The sequence below is a fragment of the Engraulis encrasicolus genome, chromosome 1 (genome assembly GCF_034702125.1).
Source record: "Engraulis encrasicolus isolate BLACKSEA-1 chromosome 1, IST_EnEncr_1.0, whole genome shotgun sequence".
In the NCBI taxonomy this organism is placed as follows: Eukaryota; Metazoa; Chordata; class Actinopteri; order Clupeiformes; family Engraulidae; genus Engraulis; species Engraulis encrasicolus.
The window spans coordinates 11,138,031-11,148,030 of NC_085857.1; the positions used below are offsets into that span (position 1 = coordinate 11,138,031).

The 10,000-nt window shown below is 42.8% G+C and overlaps 1 protein-coding gene across 1 annotated transcript in view; it reads right to left on the reverse strand.

Annotated features, from left to right (window-relative positions):
- Nucleotides 1–10,000, reverse strand: part of LOC134447512 (echinoderm microtubule-associated protein-like 6) — a 190,025-nt gene that overhangs the window by 90,974 nt on the left and 89,051 nt on the right. The gene's annotated exons all lie outside the window — the stretch shown is intronic.

Here is a 10,000-nt window from a genome sequence, read left to right on the forward strand (position 1 = left end):
TATTGATGTAAGTGTAACCAATTCAAATAAAATAAGTAATAAGTAAAGACATGATAGGTCCAAAGACAGTGACAGGTGAGATGCAAGAAGTGATGTCATAATGGTCCCCATGGCAGAATGATGACACATACAGAATACAGACACATACAGACTGATGTGATGTCATAATGCTTCCCATGGTAGAGAAGGAATCTTGTACTAGAATGATCATTTGTCAAGTTGATACTCAGGACAGACAGCACATGAGTGGATTCACTTAAGATGTTGATCATTGTGTAAAGGACATTTTGTTTCAGTGGTGAGTAATTATTTAAATATAAGTACAACTATTCTGAGCAGGAAATGTAGCAATACAGTACATGACAGTGTCAAGTTGCTTATAAGATTTGGATTTGTAAGGATAACCTGTGGAGGAGTGAGAGAATATGTTCAAAACAGTCTTGACAATCTAAGGGGTCCTGATGTTGTATCTGGGTGACCTTGTGAGGAAAGAGAAAGTTATACAGAAAGAATACAGCTACCGTATCTTGAACTAAAATGTTTAAAGTTGTTTAAAGTAAATTGGGACAAAAGTGTCAGCTAAGTGTAATCTGTACTATGGTTGTAAAAATGCAGCTTTGGGACTTGTTTTTTAAATATTATTTACTGACATTGTTTAACTCATTTGAATTAAAATTAAGTAGGCTCTCGAAAAAAGAAAATAATATATTATTGATGTAAGTGTAACCAATTAAAATAAAATAAGTAATAAGTAAAGACATGATAGGTCAAAAGACAGTGACAGGTGAGATGAAAAAAGTGGTGTCAATGGTTCCCATGGCAGAATGACACATACAGAATTTAGATGATTGAAGTGATGTCATAGTGGTTCCCATGGTAGAGTAGGAATCTTGGACTAGAGTGATCATTTTGTCAAGTTGATACATCAGGACAGCATATGAGTTGATTCATTTAGATGTTGATCATTACGTAAAGGACATTTTGTTTCAGTGGTGAGACTCTACAAAGGTAAATTTTATATAATATAGCCTAAAGTACAACTATTGTGAGCAGGAAATGTAGCAATACATAACACTGTTAAATTGCTTATAAGATTGACATTTGTAAAGATAACCTGTGGAGGAGCGAGAGATATTGATTGACTTGTCTTGAAAATGTATCCAGGATCGTCCCATTGAGACTACGTGTCTCTTCTGCCAGGGGAGTCCTGGTCACAGCTATTACATTTCAGAGAAAAAAATGCTTGAATACAAACTTTGCCATACGTTATTTTTCTTCCTTGTCCACAACATATGACTAAACTAACGAACTGATGAATGTGTGTTACAGAGCGAATCTATGGAAGGTCGGGTACGTTCAGCACGCCGGGCTGACACCCGCCCCTTTAGCCAAATCCTGTCCGAAGGTACACAGGAGGATAATGACCGCACTTTCAGGTATGTATGTCCTTCCCCTTGTGACAGACACAACATCATAGGAGCTGTTTCCACGTAGCAGGATATTTTTAAATGTGAATCTTTTTTTCTCCTGGTTACATTGGTTTTGGTCTTCCATTTCCACGTAAGCAGATTTTTAAAACCCAAAAATATCCCAGTTAGGGGGCTAAAATGCACCCGTTACAATGGAGTTTTTATTTTTAGCCCCATGTTGCGTTTCCACCTAAACAGGAGATAAAAATACCCACATATAAAAATATCCTGCTACGTGGAAACAGCACCTTAATGTGAATGTCTTGAACCCATTTGAGCGCAATGATAGTTGGATTTTTCATTATTTCTCATGGCATGATCGTTTCTTCCCGAATTACAGTGTTGTGAGTCCACCACGTACCTCCAGGAAAGGCAGAAAGGGTGGATCAGGCCGTGCACGTGCCTATGCCGAAACTCCAGAATACGACAACCTCCCAAAGCCCAAGCAGGCCATGAACCAACAACATCGTGAACACATGGCCAGGAAGCGTCAACTGCGTGACCGTAGCCAGGCGAGTCAGGGCCCTGCACAGGGCCAGCCGAGAGCAGCCATCGTCTACGCAGTCAACGCAGTGGACCTTCCGCAGCAGCAGTACCCGTCTAACAGGGGCGAAGAGAGCCCGGCAACATGCTGGTCCTTCGTGCTCAGACTGTGTCGCTGCTGTGCTAAACGGCTTTTTAGGAGAGGCAGCACAAGACAGGCAGAAGAGGACAGGCTGAGGGAGCTCAGACTTCTGGAGGAGGAGAGGAGAGTGATGGAGCTGCAGAGGCAGTTTCAGGAGATCAGGAAAAGAATGGACAGGAGGCTGGAGAAGGCTGCGACCAAGTATGAGATGAAAGAGAGAAAGAGAGAGGAAGAGAAGAAAGAACAGCGACTGCTCCAAGAGGAAGTACAGGAGGCCAAATATGACAACGAGGCGGCAGCAGCAGCAGGTCAGCTGAGCAGGGGGATGACAAAGCAGGAGATGAAGAAGGAGTTGAAGAGGCTCCAAAAGCTGGAGAGGAACCTTTCTGTTCGGCTGCTGAGACTGGAGCAGAGACAGGGCATGTCTGCACCAGCACCATGGACCAGCACCACTGATGATGATGAAGTAGTTGAGGTAACAGAGACACCTAGACACCTCCTACGCACTAATAAACAACAGCAGATGACAACATCAAGAGAGATTGAAAGAATGGCAGCGATGGCGAGGAGCAAGAGAGAGAAAGGACAACATCAGGATAAATGGAGCAGACCATTGGAGGAGAGAGAAAAAGAGCGACAGCAGGTTGACAACAGTGTGGAGCTGGGACAATGGGAACTGGACAGGCTGCGTCAGCATCAGCTGGAGTTGCAACGTCAGGAAATGGAGCACAGGCTTGCTGTGGAGAAAGCTATGCAGCTCAACAGGTACAAGGGAGACATGAGGCAGATGGAACGTCAGTGGAAGCTGCAGTGTGATGTAAAGGAGAAAGCAATTGAGCATCATCGAGAAAGACAACGAGAGATGGCTAATAGAGTGGAGGAGGACTTGTTTAGGCTGATAGAACAGCAGCAGCAGAAATATTCAGAGAATATTCAGGATATTCAGAATGTTCAGAGAGAAGCAGAGCCGTGGAAAGTGGAATGCCCGGACGCAGAGCCAGAAGAACCGGAGCCACAGAGACAAACAAATGGAGAGAACAGCATGAAACAGCAATTGGAGAACACAGTGCCGAGGGCAGAGAATAGGCATCCGATGGATATGCAAATATGGCTTAAAATGCAAGAAGATCTGCAGGCCATGAAGCACAAATTTAAGATGGAGGGCAAGATGGACGGAAAGAAACTTGAGAAAAGATGGAAGAGAATGGAGGGAAAACGGCGACGGGAATGTGAGAAAAGGGTGCTAGAGCTCAACAGAACGCTGGCAGAAGAAAAGCAACAGCAAGTGATGTTGAAGCAACACAAGGAACAGAAGAACATCGCAAAAGAGGCTCTCACTCGAGCGGAAATTCAGACCAAGCCGGAGAAGAAAGAAATAGTCGTCGGCAAAGAGACAGGCGAGGAAAGAAAGCTGGAGAACGTGGAGAACATCACACGAGAGGCTTTCACACAAGTGGAAATACCATCCAAGTCTGGCGAGAAAGAAACTATGACGATGGAAGAGACCAATGAGAAAACTGGGCTGGTGAAAGAGATGACCACTGAATGTTTTGAAAGAATTGTAGACAAAAGAGAAGACACCGAGGTAGATTTTCAAGATGGACAAAACATTCAAGTGGAAAGTCAATCCTACATCATGAAAGACAATGAAATTCCGGAAGAGGAAAAGCCAGTGATGGAAAAAGAACAACCAATACAAGGAAGTGAAATAACAATAGCAGAAAGTGAAGAAAGCCTAAAACATGCTCCAGTTGAACCTAAAGACACACCTCCTCAAATTGAGAACAAGGTGTCAGTACATACAGGTGGTGAAGAGAATAGAAGCCATGGGGAGAACGAACAACCAAAACAGGCAACGCGCCAGAAAAAGTGTGGGATGGAATGGCTGACGGATTACAGACAAAAAAGAGAACAGGAGAGAAAAGGCTTGCAGCCACAGCAGACAGAAACAAATAACATCACTATGGTAACACCAACAAGAAGGAATATGGCAAGACAGGCTGATGCTGACAAAGGAAGTAAAAAACCAGAAGCCAAACAGGTCACGAGCAAAGGTATGGATTGGCTGTGTGACGTAAACCCAGAGAAAGATCTCCTTCATTCAGGATGCCAAGTGAGGCCTGTGGTGGCAGGAAGAAGGCAAAAGACATGTGAACTGGCAGCAGAAAAGACAGCACAGCTTGAACTTGTTGAACACAAGGACCTGGAGGATGATGACTGGTTTGGAGATATGGCCGTCAAGAACAGAGAGAACAAACAGGCTGAAATCAACAAGAGACGCCAGCAGAGCAGACAGGAGAGCATACTAATGTTGCAGGGTCTGGTCGACCAACCAGAGAAGACGAAAGATGAAGACAACAAAGGTATGAGTCTAAGATCTAGACATACAACAACAAGACACGCAAAAGATGCTGACGAAGAAGGATGGCTTTTAGAGGTGAAAAAACAAGACACCAAACAGACAATATTTAGCCAGAGAAGCCATCAGAAGATGGACTGGCTGTGTGAATCCAAGACGAAACAACTTCTGGATTCAGAAAGTGTTACCGCCGCCGCCACCGTGGTAGCAGGAAGGCGAAGGATACAAGAATCAACAATTGAAAATACAGAGACACCTCAACACAAGAAGCATAATGATAACTGGCTCAGTAATATCAACAAAGAGGACAAACGGGCTGACATTAACAGCAGGCATCAGCAGAACAGAGAGGAGAGCAGACATGAGCCACAGGAGAAACAGATCGATCGGACAGAGCAAACTGCAAAATCAGACAAAATCATGGCAGTAGCACCAAAGGTGAGAAATCCTGTTAATAAAAAAATAGACGTTGAGGTCAATAAACAAGAGATGGAATGGCCAAACACAAGCGAGGAATGGTGGAGTGAGCTCAGACGTAACAATCAGAGGAAGTTGATGGGAAACCAGCGAAAGCAAGAGATGTTTGGGGTTCATGTCAGTAAGCCAAAGGAGCAGGCCAGAGAACTGGGAAGACAAAGAACAAAACCAAGAGGATTACTTGACAATACTATGAGCTACACCCAATTAAAGAAAACCGAAGACGCACTTGTTGATGAGAAGACAAAGGTGCCAGAAAAGGCAGCAGCTATGACATGGCTAGACAACAACAACAAGCAGAGTCAAATCGCTGGAACACGCCAGACAACAGACAGTTGGTTTGGAGAATGGCTGAAAACAAAGAAATGTGATAATAAAAATCCTGACGAGGTGAAAAATGAGAAGGATCGCAGAACGTTGCGTGCAACGAGGTGCCCCCCCAGCAGCGAGGACCACAAGGAAACAGGCAATGTGGAGGCTCCGGTGGTCACCAATGCATTGATGATGAGCGAGGTGCAAGACAAGACAAGTCAAGTGACAGCAGCAGAGAAGGTGAAAATCAACGGGAGATCTGGGTTGTGGGACAGCCTGAAGGGCGAACTGCTCATACAACCAAGCGAATCATGGAAACAGGTGAGTCCCCAGCTTGACTTTGGGGACATAGCTTTGTGTTCCACAAAAAGGAAGGTTGTTGTCTCTCCTCTGCAACAGTCTATGACACCAGGGCATCAGAGAGCATCTACGGATAGAATTCAAGACAACAAGACAAAGTTTGTGGTGGATGATGATGATGGATTGGAATCCATCACTTTGGAGGAAGATCACCACAACGCCACAACGCCACACAACACAACACCAAAGAGAACAAATACACTGGTGGACGCAAACGAGAAGCCAAGAGTGTTGTTGAATAAGCCAACAGACATGGCAAAGGAGAACAGGCAGGTGGAACATGCCTCCCATAAGAGAGAGCAGGAGGACGGAGAGGCTCACAAAGATGTTTCAGCTAAAGAAGTGGAAGGGGACAAACTCCTGCATGATGGCACAGAGGAGCACCTGGGGACCCTGGAGAAGAGTCCCTCTCTAGTCAACCTCTTGGCCTGCTCTTCAGACGCCAGTGCTGGTGAAGAGGGAGATGGCCGTTCTGAGGCCGCCTCATCAGAGCATGAAATAGCAGATGTTGACTATGAGAACGTAAATGACAAGAGCGTGAGGAGGAGGGTGCTTAAGTGGATGAACAAGAAAGCCAAGAACTACTACAGCAAGAAGATCGAAAAGACGTTCAAGAGAGAGCAGGAGGAGGGGGACGAGCTATACGCGCCATGTAAGATATAGGGAATACCCCTTTTTTTCATGGTATATTAGGCATTACAAGTGCTTTATAATTCCATCACTCAGGTTGTAAATATATTTTATTTATCTCAAAAGATCTCACATGGAGCTTACATTTCACCGTCAAAGTAGCTTAAATATAAAATTAATGTAATGTTGTAGTCAAATGATAATGACTATATTTCATTTTGTTTAAAATAAAATTCCTGTACTGTTGCATTCAAGCACTAAGGACTAAGGCTTTTATATTGTTTTATCAGGGTTCAGTACAGACATACTGTTAAGATCAGAAAGGGAGCAGAAGAAGAGGAAGGCGTTGGTGAAGGCAGAGGAGATGCGGCAGCGCCTGGAGAGCTCCTTGCTCAAGTGGGAGGCCAAACGGGCCCAGAAGAGGGCGCTAAGGATGAAGGAAGCGTACAGCTTAGACAGGGAACCCGACGACTTGTGGTTCTGTGAGGACCTTCTGTAAAGAGGGATTTTCAGGTGTGTATTGTACTTTGGTACTAATAGTTTCGTAATAAAATGAGAAATGCTTTACAGCGTACTGTAGCTACTATGCGACAAGTCGATGAGTGCTTTATGATCCAACAACTACTGTCTTTATTCTACTGTACAAACTAAAAACTTTACTTTTTTATTTCAGTGGTCCATTTGGCTTACACTGGACGACAACAAAATGAAGAAAAACAAAAACAATTGATGCAGACATGACTGACAGACGCAACCAAACATCTGTAAAGGCAACCGGGGCAATGGAAGCTGCTCAAACTCTAGCATGGGAGCCAGACATGAAGAAGGACATTCTGGCCATCGATGGAACAAAATTTGGATGCAGTGTGGATGAAAAAAAAAAAACACACACACACACACACACACACACACACACACACACACACACACACACACACACACACACACACACACACACACACACACACACACACACAAACTTCAAACTTTATATTTCTACCAAATGTTTATTTCTTTTCTTTTATTATTATGATTATTATTATTCTTTTTTGATTATTATTATTAATAAATACTATTACAGTATATAATTCTTGTGTCTGTAGTTTTTGTAATTTGCTAAGTAATTTTGCAATCAATATCACTTAGTATGCATCAGCATCTTTGTTTATTAGGGCTGGGACCCGATTCAAAATTTTAATCGAATTAACTAGAGGCTTTGGAATTAACTAATCGAAATGAATTGCATTTTAATCACATTTAAATATCTGACTTGAGAGCAGTGAAAAATATTTTTTTCACATGGATTTTGAATAATGAAAATAAATAAGCTTAATCAACAAAATACTGTTCATTTTTCAAAGAAGAGAGAAATCTTTTCAATTTCAGCAGGCTGTACACCATCAGGTAACTATGTAACTATATTATAATGCAATTAAAATGAGTTAATTTTTAAAATTGCATTAATGTTTGAGTAAGTAGTTATCAAAATTAATCGTGTTAAGACCCAGCCCTAGTATTTATTTATTTATGTATTCATTTCCAACCTGTGCTAATTGTAAACTATATAGTATATGTATAGGATTAGGAACATTGGAATGTGAAACACATGACGACTTAGTGGGTTGCCGTTCTGGTAAACACTGAGTTGTTTGCAATGCAATTTCCCATTGGCAATTACCCTAGTTGCAAACTGTCTAGTAACCATGATTTCAAGAAACACAACCCAGTGCAGCAGTGCACAAGAGAGTGACGAGATGGAGCACCCCCCCTCCCCATAAAAACCCCAACAACAACAAAAGAACACAATCCGTAAAATGCCCTCCCTCTGAAGGTCCCTGTTTTGCACAGTGGCTGAGAAACCGCCTGACAACACATACGTACATTACTGCATTTACATCCCATCCACTGCAATTTCACACTACACTGAACCTGACTTGTACATCACCATGGTGGAGCTCAAATCTCTGTCTTTAGCCTGCAGCATACGGTGTCTGGAGGCAGGAGATTCACTCTGTGCACTCTGATTGGCTAAAAATGTCTTTTTCATTTAGAAGAATGAAAACACGTGTTTACAGCACAGACATAAAGTCATTATACACATACACTGAAACACCAAGCACCAAATACACAAACACACGCACGCACACACACATGCATGTATGCACAGTCTCACAAAATCACCAACAGTTTTTTACAGTAACAGTGATTGGGCCTCAACAGCATACTAGCATCCTGAGCATCCTACACTAACAGAGGAGGACTTGCAGAGTCCCTGGAACACTGTAGGGTGAGATCACTGACCCACACCAGTATTGCTTCTTGAACTTTGAAAGGAACAAGCAAAAATACATGCACCCTCACACACAGTATACTACAGTGTGTACGTCTAGAGTGGTACGGGCTAGGGCATTGGCCTTGAGCCACGGTAGCTTGCCAATCAGTTGTGAAAATGAGCGTCATGCACAACGGGGGCAGGCATGTGCACACACTTCAGGGGTTGTGTGGAAAAATGTATAACATGTATGGAGCAGTCACATTGGGATACAGACTCGGCCATGACTGAGGGGATATTTATGGTATGACGAAAAGGCTTTAGGAGATACAAAAAAAGGTTGGGAAACACTATAATAGACAATACTGCCCTAAAAAAGCCAAAGTGCAGTAACTATGTCAATATGGAAACTGAAGAAAAGGCTTTCAAAGTATTATTAGTGGGTTGGCTTGTGTAGCTACTGCACATTTGACAGCAATATCTCTTCAATGGGACACATTTGGGCTAAAAGGCTTTGTCACAAGATAAAAAAAAGTGTGAAAACACCATGATCAGTCTAAAGAGCACTTGTGCCATTCAGGGTTCCCACTCTAATTCAGATATACAATCACATGATTTTCCATGACTTTAAAAAAGTTTAAAAAAGCGTGAAAACTGAAGATGATCTTCACCCCTAGAACCGATGCCGAGCCACTGCCAGACTAATGTGGGGTCATTGCATTCTAGAATGTTGCACATCACAGCGAGGATCCAAACCGTCTCTGGCAAAGCGTTATAGTATAACCAGTAAGAAACAATGTTATACACCAAACTAAAAAGTTTTTGCTTCTGCACAAATGTAAAGAAAATTCCATGATATTCCATGACTGTAAAGGTAAAATGGTAAAATTCCATGACTTTCCATGACTGGAAAAACGTTTATGAAATTCCATGAAATTCCAGAAATTCCATGACCCTTGGGAACCCTGGTCATTAATGTGTGCTTATCAGTGTGTGCAGTATGTGAATCATTACTGTAACCATCAGCACTGTACCTGTAATGCCCCGTGTACATCGGGAGCGACCAACGCGAATGAAGCGACGGAAGTCATTCATTCTCTATGGAGGGTGCGCGACCAGTGCTACCGGAGCGAATTCGCCATAATCGATTTGGCATATTTTTTTCATGTTTCAATTACTTCCACGGGCATTTCCAGAGTAAATGAACCTTACATTAAATTAAAGCACTTCAAAACATTGAAAGCTGTGCCCCGGCATCCCTGTTGAGAAACACTGGGCTAGGCTACAATATGTCACATCGTACTTTCCTGCTGATTGAATGCTAATATGAGCTCTAGCATACTGTGTAAGATAGGGAGGATTGCGTGTGCTGGTATGTACGGTACCCTAACAGACAGTATCGTCAGTATGGCTGGACATAGGCTACTGTGCTATAGTGTTGGGCTTGAGCTGGAGCAATCAGCTGTGAAAATAATTGTGGCTCAGGGCTTGGCCCA